The sequence below is a fragment of the Macaca mulatta genome, chromosome 19, assembly GCF_049350105.2.
Source record: "Macaca mulatta isolate MMU2019108-1 chromosome 19, T2T-MMU8v2.0, whole genome shotgun sequence".
Classification (NCBI taxonomy): domain Eukaryota; kingdom Metazoa; phylum Chordata; class Mammalia; order Primates; family Cercopithecidae; genus Macaca; species Macaca mulatta.
In genome coordinates this window covers 12577837-12590052 of record NC_133424.1, presented here as the reverse complement: position 1 = coordinate 12590052, position 12216 = coordinate 12577837, and the positions used below count along the sequence as shown (strand labels likewise).

General features: G+C 44.7%; 1 long non-coding RNA gene across 1 annotated transcript; it reads left to right on the top strand.

The window, feature by feature from the left end:
- Window positions 1–25: 25 nt before the first annotated feature.
- On the top strand, window positions 26–2322 carry LOC144336725 (uncharacterized). The gene is made up of 3 exons (XR_013409049.1): window positions 26–98; window positions 1791–1881; window positions 2212–2322. It is a non-coding gene; the product is annotated as an uncharacterized LOC144336725 (long non-coding RNA).
- Window positions 2323–12216: the final 9894 nt, after the last annotated feature.

Here is a 12216-nt window from a genome sequence, read left to right as displayed (position 1 = left end):
TGCTAGGCCCCGCCCCCATGTCTGAGTGACAGCGGAAGCCCTGGGTATCAGGCCCTGCAGAGCCAGACTCACGGATTTTAACCACTGCTTCCCTAAGGGTGAGCTCCTTCCTGCACTCTGGTTATTGGATATTTGCATTTCATCCAAACTTGCTATTGATAGAGGAGAACGCTAGCGTTTTCCTCACTCAAGGGACTGTCCCTGCTCCTTCGTTCTGCACGGGGTCACAGGAGTGTGCAGGGAATTTCAGACTCAGTGTCTACAGGAGCCATCTCCTGCCTCAGAGCAGCAGTGGAACGGAGACCAGGCCAGGCACGCCTGCACCAGGAGGAGAGGCATATGTCCTCAAGCGGGCCGCAAGTGGGGATGAGGCATGGCCAAGACTTGTTCACTTACCCCATCCCCTCCTCACAGTGTGAAAATGCTCCCTTCTTCCAGATCTTCATTTTCACCAGCAGCAAACTCTCTCCTGAGGTTAATTTAAGCTTTTGACCTAAAGAAACTGTCAACTTTATCCAGGTGACGCCGCCCAAACAATTCTGTCTCTAGCCTGATCTTCACACATTTTCTTTATATATACGAAGATCTCTGTTAGATATAAAATGCTTTAGGAATAAATTCTTGGTCCTGCGAAGTAAAACTAACACTTAGAGAAAAGTTTAATTTGTTTAGCAAGGCAATTTACTTCTGCGGAAGGGTGCCACTTGTGTCAATCAAGATCACAAGAGCACAGAGAACAAACGTCACCAGGGGGTGTTATGTCCTTAATGCAGTCCCTATCTCTGTGTCACTCCTTCATGGCCTGGGGTTCGACCACACAATCTGAGCTGACCCGACTGGCTACTTGTACATATTTTTCTAAATACAGAAGGAGAGGGGAATGTGAGGTACAGAGGTGCAGCGCGTGAGATGTGCAGTTTCAGGGGAACAATGGGTACAGGTAACCAAGGGAACAGATGGGAGTTACTAATGAGAGCTGATGAGAAGGGGCTAGGCTGTTTTACAGTAACTAGGGGCAAGGAGGAACAGGAAAGTTGAGTTTGAGAACAAAAGACAAGGAAGTTAGCAGGCTAAATCTTTGAAAAGAAACTCAGAGAAATGTACTGTGTGTGTGACAATTCCTCCCTTTTTATTTTCTTATGATCTTTTTCTCTTTAAACTTTTTTAACGTGTTTTGGCTTTGCTGTTTGATTTGATCTTTTAAAAGGAAAAGCTTACTAGAACAAGGTGGAGGAGAACTAAGGGGGGTTTCAGTAAGTGCTGTCTGTGCAATCCTTTGTATTAGCCTATGGATGCATGCTATGACACAACATCTAACAAGAATAAGTACATCTGTTACGACTGTAAGAGCAGTAAGTATTGAGGCTATGATTCTTTATTTACTGAACTACTTTCCTAGCCATCTTGAAATAGGGTCATTGACTCCAGAATTTTTAGCTAATTCTTTGGATAAAGTGCTAAGTCCTTACAAGGCCTTTGTTATGCTCGCACTGGGGGGCGGTGTTGTTTGGGATGAAGGTACAACACTGGGTTTTAATCATAACACAAACTCCACCTTTTTCGGCTAATAACATGTCTAGAGTCATTCTGGTTTTTTTGTTTGTTTGTTTTTTGTTTTTTGAGACACAGTCTTGCTCTGTTGTCCAGGCTGGAGCGCAGTGGTGCGATCTCAGCTTACTGCAAGCTCCGCCTCCTGGGTTCACGCCATTCTCCTGCCTCAGCCTCCCTAGTAGCTGGGACTACAGGGGCCCACCACCACGCCCGCCTAATTTTTTTGTATTTTTTGGTAGAGACGAGGTTTCACCATGTTAGCCATGATGGTTTCGATCTCCTGACCTCGTGATCCGCCCACCTTGGCCTCCCAAAGTGCTGGGATTACAGGTATGAGCCACTGCGCCTAGCCGAGCCATTCTGTTTTCTTAAGCTATTTGGCTAGTAGGCCTTCATTGGTCAGCTATTCTTTTGATAGCATCCTTGGTGTAATTCATAAACTGCTGCTGATTATAATAGATGTAATTTATCTAAGCTACCTTTTTATCAATAGTTATTCATGGAAATATGGATTTAAATCTTGCAGTTATTTGGTCTCAGGTTTTGAACTTGTTAGGCAACTGCCCGTGGGACTCTAATGGCCTTTATGTAAACTTGAGATTCAAAAGACTTATAAGGGGCTTATTTTATTTTTCGGTGTTGTGGTTTTTCCTTTTATAGTTGATGAAATGCCAGGGTGAAAGGGATCGCCAGTTGGACAAGAGCGCCAGTGCTGCTCCAGTTACTTGGCAGAGTGTCCAGTAAAGGTCCACTACAATACCACCATACATCTGCTTGAGGATGACTAAGGGCAGACTGATGGGTAAGTTTTTGGAAGGGCTTAAGCTTATTGCATCTTGTTAAACTTCTAAGGAATGCTAAATTCTCCTTTTGTCGTGAGAGACACGAGGTGAAATTGACGTTGGGGGACGGACACTGAATGGCCTTTGGGGGCTGACCTGCAGGTTGTTGGACTTCAGGATATAGCAGAGAGAGAGCTTGGCATGCTTTGTTGCCCCAGGCTGTGGAATTTTGGAAAAGAGCTACCATACAGCCTATGCCTGGTCAACTGAAGGGCTATCCTAGTGGAAAGGAAACAATCCGGGCCTCTGGTCTGCCATGCGTACAAGCATAACAATTGCTTTTGTTCAATGTGCAGACAGAATATTGAATCCATTCCAACCAGGCATTTACATCTTGATATCCTGTTTTAATTGCTAGGGTTTGTCTTAAATCTTTTACTTCTACAATATTTACTTTAGTATTATCATTAGGTAGAAAAGAGGTGGCAGTCTGATTAAAAGAAAGCTTAGAAGGAGAAGAGAAGGAAGGGGGTAAAGAGAATGAAAAATTAATAAAACGCACTTCGAAAGACCTTATGAGGTCTGTGCTGGCCAGTTGGCTCCTATGCTATAGAAGGGACTTAAAGTAGGTTTAGGGTCAGTAGAGGCAGAAATTTGTATGGGATTACATTGATTATACTGGCAATTGGGGGAGGTGCTTTTTTAGTGAAATGAATGTATGGTTTTTAGGATATACAGCCACTTGCTGATGGGGTCTAGCCTTGATATTTGGTTGTCCATAGGACATCATTCTAGCTATGACAGACTTGTTTTCTTATATTTGTTAAGGAATAAGAGTCTTGGTAGGGGGAGCCTTTCACCTTAAAGGGACAGAGATACTTTTCTGAGGCTGAGACTTGTCTTTGACTTTGGAGATCTTTACAGGGTATGACTAGACATAACATTAAACATGATAACTTGGGGTGAGTTTGATTGAGTTACATTAATGATAAGGTGGTCAGCATTAGAAGGGGAAAAGAAGAAAGAGTAATAGAATAGATGGAAGAGAGTTAAATTTTTCTTAGCTTTAGTTTGAGGGGGTTTCCCCCTGGAATAATGGCCTACAATTTTGGGGGTGGCGGTGCTTTCTTGACTCGGGTGTGATGGGTCTATCCTTTCTCTGCTGTCCGGACTGCAGTTTCAATGGTGGGAAGTACTAGGCCGGCTCCTCGGGCTGGTGTTGATGTACTGGGAACTCTAGGGGAGGCACCTGCACTGGAAAATTGTGAGTTTTGAGGGAAGAGAAAGTGGAAGATAAACCAAGTATGTAGGAATGTTGGCAGTGGATTTTTTTCTGGTAACTGAAGGTTATTTAACACTTGGGTGATTAACTCTTCATGAATAAGGCTTTGACCTTTATTATTAATTGTCTGAAATTTTCTAAATGTATGAACCACCATAAAGGCGTATTTAGAATCAGTGTAGGTTAGAATAGATGGTTCCTTTGCAGGTACTTTAAAGCTTGACTAAGTGCAAACAGCTTACAGATTTGGGTCAACCAATTATTAAACAATTTTTAAAATTTTATTTCTCTAGGGACTTCTCTGTTAATTATTGAACATCTGTTGAATCCTTTTTTCTTTAATCATTTTGAAGGGGGTTTCTCTTAAGTTTGGCCAGATGTTTGCATGGTAATCAGTTAAATCTAAACATGTGTGCTTCCTTTTTAGATTTGGATCTTTCTTTAAGAAACTTGTTAGGTTAAGCGAATTACTAGTTATGTTAAACTATCATTTTCAACAGAATAGCTTCATATTTATACACATGCAATTCTTTTTTGGTGGTACATTTTAATATAACTGACTTTAAAGAATCAAAGTTCTTTTCTGGTGGATATTTTCACTTTTAACACTGGCCTGACTATAATAAATGCTGGTGGATATATCAGCTGAAAGATTATCTACTTCTTGCTTAGGAAACCTAGCTGCGGGGATGCCAGGCTGCTTGGAGCCATGGCTGAAGCCCCGTATTACTCGACCTTGGCAAAAGTAAGGCAGATATCCTATAATGTAGTTTGCATGGGGCATAGGCTGGGGCCTGGCTCGCATGTCATGCAGAGCCGCTGTCAATACAGTGCCGGGACCGTGGACCAGCCAGTGGGCAGGAGTATGGGCTTTGCCTGCCACAGGGGTGCACTATGGGCCAGACAATGCTAACAACATGTTGCGGCAGATCCTTCATGTTGCTAGCCTGGCAAAAGCCATCTGGTGAATTAGGAGCTTGGAGTTCTTTAGGGGAGAGGGACGTAGGCTGGGGAAGAACAGACTTATGGGGCAATGCCTGAGGGGAAGGGTTGGGTATATTAGGTGAGGAATGGTCTAGGGGATCTTGCGTATTGTTCTTTTTGCTAGGAACCCCTGAGCCCCTTCCTTCACTGTCTTTTTCATTCAAGATGGTTCTATCTTAATAGGGCACATGTATAACTAATTTTCCTCCAAAGATTAGTTTTTGACTTGCTTCTTTCAATCCTTGGAGGAGGGGAAAGGACAACTCCTTGCCACTAACATAGGGCATAATCTATTTCTTCTCGGGAGGCAGGTCTTCTACTAGCAACATTTTCTATTAGAAGTTCACAAATCCATCCCTCATTTGACTCAAATTCTGGCCAGAAAACTAAGGGTTCAAGGATTAGTTCTTGAGTCTAAAAGGAACAGCAATATTTTATCATTAATTGCTTTTTCTTATGTTTAGCCTTTTCATTATCTTTCTAATGTTTTAACATGAGGTCTAGGGGACTATTGGGGATATCTTTGTTGCTAACTTTATATTTTTTGCTTGTAATATTTCCTATACTATTTTTTGCTTGTAATATTTCCTATCCTGGCTAGGCTCAATCCCTCGTAATAGGAATCTCTTGCCTAGGGGGGCTTGTTGTGGCTCAACCCCTCATATTAGGGATCTCTTGCCTATTTTGGGGGTTCCTTGTGGCTCAACCCCTCATATTAGGGGGTCTTTTGCCTATCCTTCACTGGAGGTGTTGCTAAGGCTCAATTCGACTATCCTTTAGCTCCACCTGCTGGAGGTTCGTTGCACTCTTCTTTCGCTTCATCCACTCTGGCTGCTTCCCTCGCAGGTTTCTTTCAGATTCCTCTTAGCATTGATGGCAGGTCAGTATAAACCTGTGACAGGACCCCCGAAGGGCTGCCCTAAGCCGTGTGAGGTGAACACAGAACCGCAGATTGGACCCACTCACTCCGCACAGCAGTAGTGCTTGTTGCCATTCATGCACTTTCAAGCCCCAGAATGCCCTGACACACCCCTCCGACTACCAAAGAATTACTTTGTTGCCGACGTTTCCGACCTTGGTCTGTGCACAGAGTTTACCTGGTCGCCGCGGTGTTGCAAGCCTCTCTTCCCCGCGTTGCTGACAGTCCGGGTTTATTCGTCAAAATGGGTGGGTCTCGATCTCCTGTCCCTGAGGCCACCGCAATGGGGCAGTGGGACGCATCTCCCCAGGGTAGGGTGACCGAGGAACCCTTCCAAAAGGAGAATGGGGATCCCGGACGATCCCCCAGAATTGCTGGATATAAAATGCTCCCGGAATAAATGCTCGGTGCCGTGAAATAAAACCAGCACTCAGGCAAAAGTTTAATTCTCTCAGCAAGGCAATTTACTACCGCAGAACGGTGCCACTTGCATCAATCAAGATCACAAGAGCACAGAGAACAAAGGAGACCAGCAGGTTTTTATCCTTAATGAAGTCCCTATCTCTGTGTCACTCCTTCACGGGCTGGGGTTGGACGGCACAATCTGAGCTGACCCGATTGGCTACTTGGGCTACTTGTATATATTTTTCTAAATATAGAAGGGGAGGGGGACATGAGGTACAGAGGTGGAGCGTGTGAGATGTGCAGTTTCAGGGGAACAATGGGTACAGGTAACCAAGGGAACAGATGTGAGTTACTGATTAGAGTTGATGAGAAGGGGGTAGGCTGTTTTAAGGTAACTAGGAGCAAGGAGGAACAGGAAAGTTGAGTTTGAAAACAAAAGACAAGGAAGTTAGCAGGCTAAATCTTTAGAGAAAAACTCAAAGAAATTCACTGTATCTTACAAATCGGACCCCAGAGGCCCCATGCATGTCAAACCCCAAACACTGCCCAGAAGACAACCCCAGGCTTCAGAGGTACAACACTAGAAAGGACAGAACTCCCACACGTACGTGTGCATGTTGGTGTTACGCTTTCCAGGGCTCTTCAGCTTCTTGGAATCCACACTCCTTCTGGAGCTGCTTTCAGCAGCTGGAGGCCACCAGTAGGAGAGGGAGGGTTGCCCGGAAGCCCCCCGGAGCTCCCTTTCCCTCCCTTGGCAGGCTCCAGACTGGCCTCAGTGTGGTCACCGACCTCGGGCTCTGCTGCCCCCTGCAGGTTATTCAGCTACTTCTCACCCCGTTGATCAGTTCCATGACACAAACATCCTCAATCCCATTGTGTGAATAAGACACCAGCACAGTCCCTGCTCTCCTCCTATGTTTATGTATAAAGTGAGGGAGGAAAATTCTAAGATAACTTAAGTGCATTTAAAAGATTTCCAGATCGTGGTGGAGGTGGCAGCTGAGGGACCCGCGTTCAGTGACACTGCAGCACCTCCAGGCCAGGCTGGTCGGAGAGAGGGTGGAAAGCTGGAGATGGATGTGGATAGGTGGAGGGAGCAGCCCAGGGAACTGGGATCTGCAGCAGCGCGGCTCTAAGGCCCAGAGCCCGGGAGAGCAGAGATGGGGGCTCCCGGGACAGCACGCTCGGGGAGGAGAGAGTTGGGCGGTTTCCATGGGACGGGAGTGCTGTGGCAGCTGGTGTGGGCCAGTAGCTATCATAACTAAGCCCGATTGGGACGTGAAAACTTGGATTCCGTGGGAATTTATGAAAAGGAAGGCTCTGATGACAAAGAAGTCATCGATGGTGGGGGGATGAGGGTCACTGGCAAGCTCGCCCCCTTATGGAAATAAAAGTGAACACTCAACTACTGCTGCAAAATGGGGTCAAAGGATGAGACTCTCACTGTCAGGGAACAGACTGCTGCAGAAGAGATTGCAAAGACCTTTTAACAACAGCCTGGGAGCCCCAGGCTATCATGCCTGTAAACCCAACATTTTGAGAGGCCAAAGTGGGAGGATCACTTGAAGCCAGAGGTTGGAGACCACCCTGAGCAGTGAAGTGGGACCCTCCCATCTCCATAAAAATTTTTTAAATTACCCAGGAGAAGTGTGTGCACCTACAGTCTCAGCTACTCAGGAGGCTGAGACAGGAGGGTCACTTGAGCCCCAAAATTTGAGGCTGCTGTGAGCTGTAATTGGGTACTGCACTTCAGCCAGACACTGTCTCAAAACAAACAAACAAAATAAAATAAAAATCCTACCAAACTCCCTGGGGAAACGTTGACCCCGTTTGATGATCTAAGTGCAAAACACAGCAGGTGGTGACATTTCCTTATGGACTGGATCATTCCAGCCACATAAGAGGCTTGGACTATTGAGGATTTACCAGGAGAGATGGCCTCCTTGCAGTCAATGGAAAAGGCCCTGGTAAAACCATCCCTTTAAACTTTATCAGATTCATCAGGGAGGGAGGAGGAAAACTTTAATCAAGCTTGCAGCACCTTCAGCATTAACCATTGGGTCAGCTTGTTCTCTGACCTTCCTCATATTTGCTTCATACCTAGTGTCCTAGAACCCCTTAGACCCTAAATGATAGTTCCTGTTAACTGCTCTATAGATAACAACTGGAACATTAGATATTTTCCCTTTGAATTTCCCTTCGAAATATTTCCTTTTCAGGGCGGGGTGCATTGGTTCATGACTGTAATCTCAGCACTTTTGGAGGCTAAGGTTGGGGGATCACTTGAGCCTGGGCATTCAAGAACAGCCTGGGCAATAGAGTGAGACTCCATCTGTACAAAAAATTTAAAAACAGTCAGCATGGTGGCATGTGCCTTTATTCCCAGCTACTTGGGAGGCTGAGGCAGGAGAATCCCTTGAGCCCAGGAGTTTCTGCAGTGAGCTATGATCCCACCACTGCACTCCAGCCTGGGAAACAGAACCACACTATGTCTCTTAAGAAACAAAAAAGAAAAAAGAAATCCAGACATTTGTTCATCTTCAGATTATTGGAGAGCATTATCTGACACTTAGCCCATCGTTTGATACCAATATGCAGAATTATTAGAAAGGACTGGGACACAGCTCTGCAGTTAATGTGTTAGTATGCTGACGTACTAACTTCAGCAAGACACGGTCTCAAAAAAATAAATAAATAAAATTTAAAAATCCCACAAAACTCCCTGGGCATGGTGGCTCATGCTTGTAATCCTAGCACTTTTGGAGACTGAGCTGGGAGGACTGCTTGAGAAAAAGAATTAGAGAACAGCCTGGGAAACATAGCATAATCCTGTCCCTATTATTTAAAATTCTAAATAAAAGTCTGAAAAGCAGCATTTCCCACCTATTCTCTTTTTTTTTTTTTTTTTTGAGACGGAGTCTTGCTCTGTAGCCCGGGCTGGAGTGCAGTGGCCGGATCTCAGCTCACTGCAAGCTCCGCCTCCCGGGTTTACGCCATTCTCCTGCCTCAGCCTCCGGAGTAGCTGGGACTACAGGCGCCTGCCACCTCGCCCAGCTAGTTTTTTGTATTTTTAGTAGAGACGGGGTTTCACGGTGTTAGCCAGGATGGTCTCGATCTCCTGACCTCGTGATCCGCCCGTCTCGGCCTCCCAAAGTGCTGGGATTACAGGCTTGAGCCACCGCACCCGGCCTTCCCACCTATTCTCTATGAGGGAGTCCTCATCTACATAACAAGGTCTCCTTAGCTACACAGAAGGCAAGCTTCTTCCCTTTCTCTTCCCTAATCTGTCTTGCTATTAAACCTGACTTACCCACCAAATCCGGGATTTTTTGGCCAGCCACATCTTCATTCTTTCCTGGCCTCAGAATGGTATATAAGCTTTTTTGTCTTATTGTTCGGTGGGTCTTCATTCTGAAGGCTCCCATATATAAATGTTAAATAAATTTGTATGACTTAATCCAAGTTCCATGATCTGAAAACATTTTTCCTGTCTTTTGACCTTATTTTATTTAAAAAAAGTGCAAGAACATGCATATCTAAAAATGAGCATTTTCGTATCTCAGAAATCAAGATATTTTTCATATATAACCAGAAAATGGCATTCGTATTTAATAATGCCCTAGTATCAACACATTGAGGGATATTAAAACATCATTAATAGTGTAAAGCAGAATTCTGGAAGTTTAGCTTTGAATACATTTCATTTTGTCGGTTAAACATTGAAGAGAGTGTGTGGTGTTAGGATATGTATTGGTTTTCATCCAGGGTAATAATGTTGGGTGTGTTAGGCCTCCAGGAAAGTCCTTGACCTTCTCCTGCCCTCCTTCCACTCTAATTTAGTTTCCCCACCTTTTTGATTGTGGGTCTTAAAACCCTCTCATGAGAGGGTCCCACTGACTTCATGAAGAGTTTCTTCCTACAGATTGTAGCCTTGGAAATACTCATTAGATTCCTTATCTGTAGCTGTGTGTCTGAAGGTAGTTCCAGCATAAACTACGAGTCTGAGGATTGCTTAAATAACTTATTTCTAAATGCTGAAACAAAAATTTCAGATGTGCTCCAGTGTCCTCTTTGGGGTGCTCCTTGGGCTCTTTGTGAAGCATCAAGACACCCCCATATCCAAGCCAATGTCAGGCTCTCCAGTGTGTTCTGTTCATCACCCTCACCCTGCACTTTCATTGTCACTGTCATTGGCCATTCCAACACTGTGCTTGCATCCTGTGGAAAGTCACATTTGGGATCAAGTGAATTGTGTTCTTTCTACTCTTTGGTGAAAAGTATCAGGGTGTATTTGGACTTCAAGGGAAAAGGATGAGACGGGTTGGATTCAGGTGCATCCAACTTTTTTTTTTTTTTTCATGAGACGGAGTCTCACTGTGTCGACTAGGCTGGAGAATGCAAAGGTGTGATCTCAGTTCACTGTTATCTCTGTATCCAGGCTCAAGCCATTCTCCTGCCTCAGCATCCTTATTAGCTGGGATTACAGGCACACACCGCGATGCCCAGCTAATTTTTGTATTTTTAGTAGAGACAGGGTTTCACCATGTTGGCCAGGCTTGTCTTGAACTTCTGACCTCAAATGATCCACCCGCTTTGAACTAGCAAAGTGGTGGGATTACAGGTGTGAGCCACCGTTCCTGGTCAGGTTTCACTGCCCTGTCTTCCCTGCTCTGAGTTACTTTGTGTGATCTGACAATCAATGATTCCACCCTTCACTGATGTGGATGCATTATCTGGGACTGGGTATGTCACCTCCACACACAGACAGGGTTTGGTCAGTGATTGATGCTGCATCCTGTGGTGTCTGGATTTTGAACTTAGGGGTTTTAAATAAGTGTTTCTGAAGAGCAGCTTCATTGGCACCTTAAAGGAAGTGACTGAATCAGTCTATGCCATTGCATAATATATAAAAGAAACTTTTCCATGTTGCTGTTAACTTTACACTGCTAACATAAGCAGGCTGTTTACAAGTTAGCATCGACAGCACATTATCAGAGAAAGACAGGCTTGTATTTAGACAATTTACACAAATTTTTAGCCTCCTATGACTCAGTAAAGCAATTTGAAAAAATGTAGCTTTATAAGGCATAAACCAATTTATATGTTTTAACTAAGGTACTTTCTGGTAAACAGTGCCCATACATTTTAGGAAATATTTTAGTCTTTAGAGAATAAGTAAGGCAAAAACGGGTCCAGGAGTCTACAGATGACATCACCTCACCACAAGGTCAAGTCTTTTTTTTTTTTTTGAGACAGAGTCTTGCTCTCGCTCTGTCACCCAGGCTGGAGTGCAGTGGCGCAATCTCGGCTCACTGCAAGCTCCACCACCCATGTTCACACCATTCTCCCGCCTCAGCCTCCCGAGTAGCTGGGACTACAGGCGCCTGCCACCACGCCCGGCTAATTTTTTGTATTTTTTAGGAGAGACGGTGTTTCACCATGTTAGCCAGAGTGGTCTCAATCTCCTGACCTAGTGATCCACCTGCCTTAGCCTCCCAAACTGCTGGGATTACAGGCGTGAGCCATCTCACCTGGCCCTAAGGCCAAGTCATTTTTTGTGTTATTTTTAAGATGGAGTTTCACTGTTGCTGCTGAGGCTGGAGTACAATGGTGCGACCTCAGCTCACTGCAGCCTCTGCCTCCTATATTCAAGCGATTCTCCTGTGTCAGCCTCCTGAACAGCTAGGATTACAGGAGCACGCCACCACGCCCTGCTAATTCTTGTATTTTTAGTAGAGACGGGGTTTGATCATATTGGTCAGAATGGTCTCGAACTCCTGACCTCAGCTTCCCAAAGTGCTGGGATTACAGGCGTGAGCCACCATGCCCAGCCAAGGCCAAGTCTTTTACTGTTGGAGAGACACGTCATATACCAGGCGTATGAGACGATGCTCCTCAGTGACCATGATGAATCAGGACAAAAACAAGGGCATTTTGTAACTATATTTCTAAATGTGACAAAGGAAAACATATTTCAAATCATAAACATGACCAAAATTTTTCTCTTCTTACTAATGTGACTTGTAATTCTCATACATCTCACAGTCATTTATGGCTTTTGGTCATCTTTATCACTATGGTATATTACATCCTTGCTGACAGCAGGTATGGCACTGCTGGTTTTGGAGAAGGTGGCACTCAGAGGTACGTGAGATAATTATTGGTATTATGACTGAATGAAAAATAGGGTTGCAGCTGGGCACAATGGCTCATGTCTGTAATCCCAGCATTTTGGGAGGCCGAGGCGGGGCAAACCATGAGGTCTGGAGTTCGAGACCAACCAGACCAATATG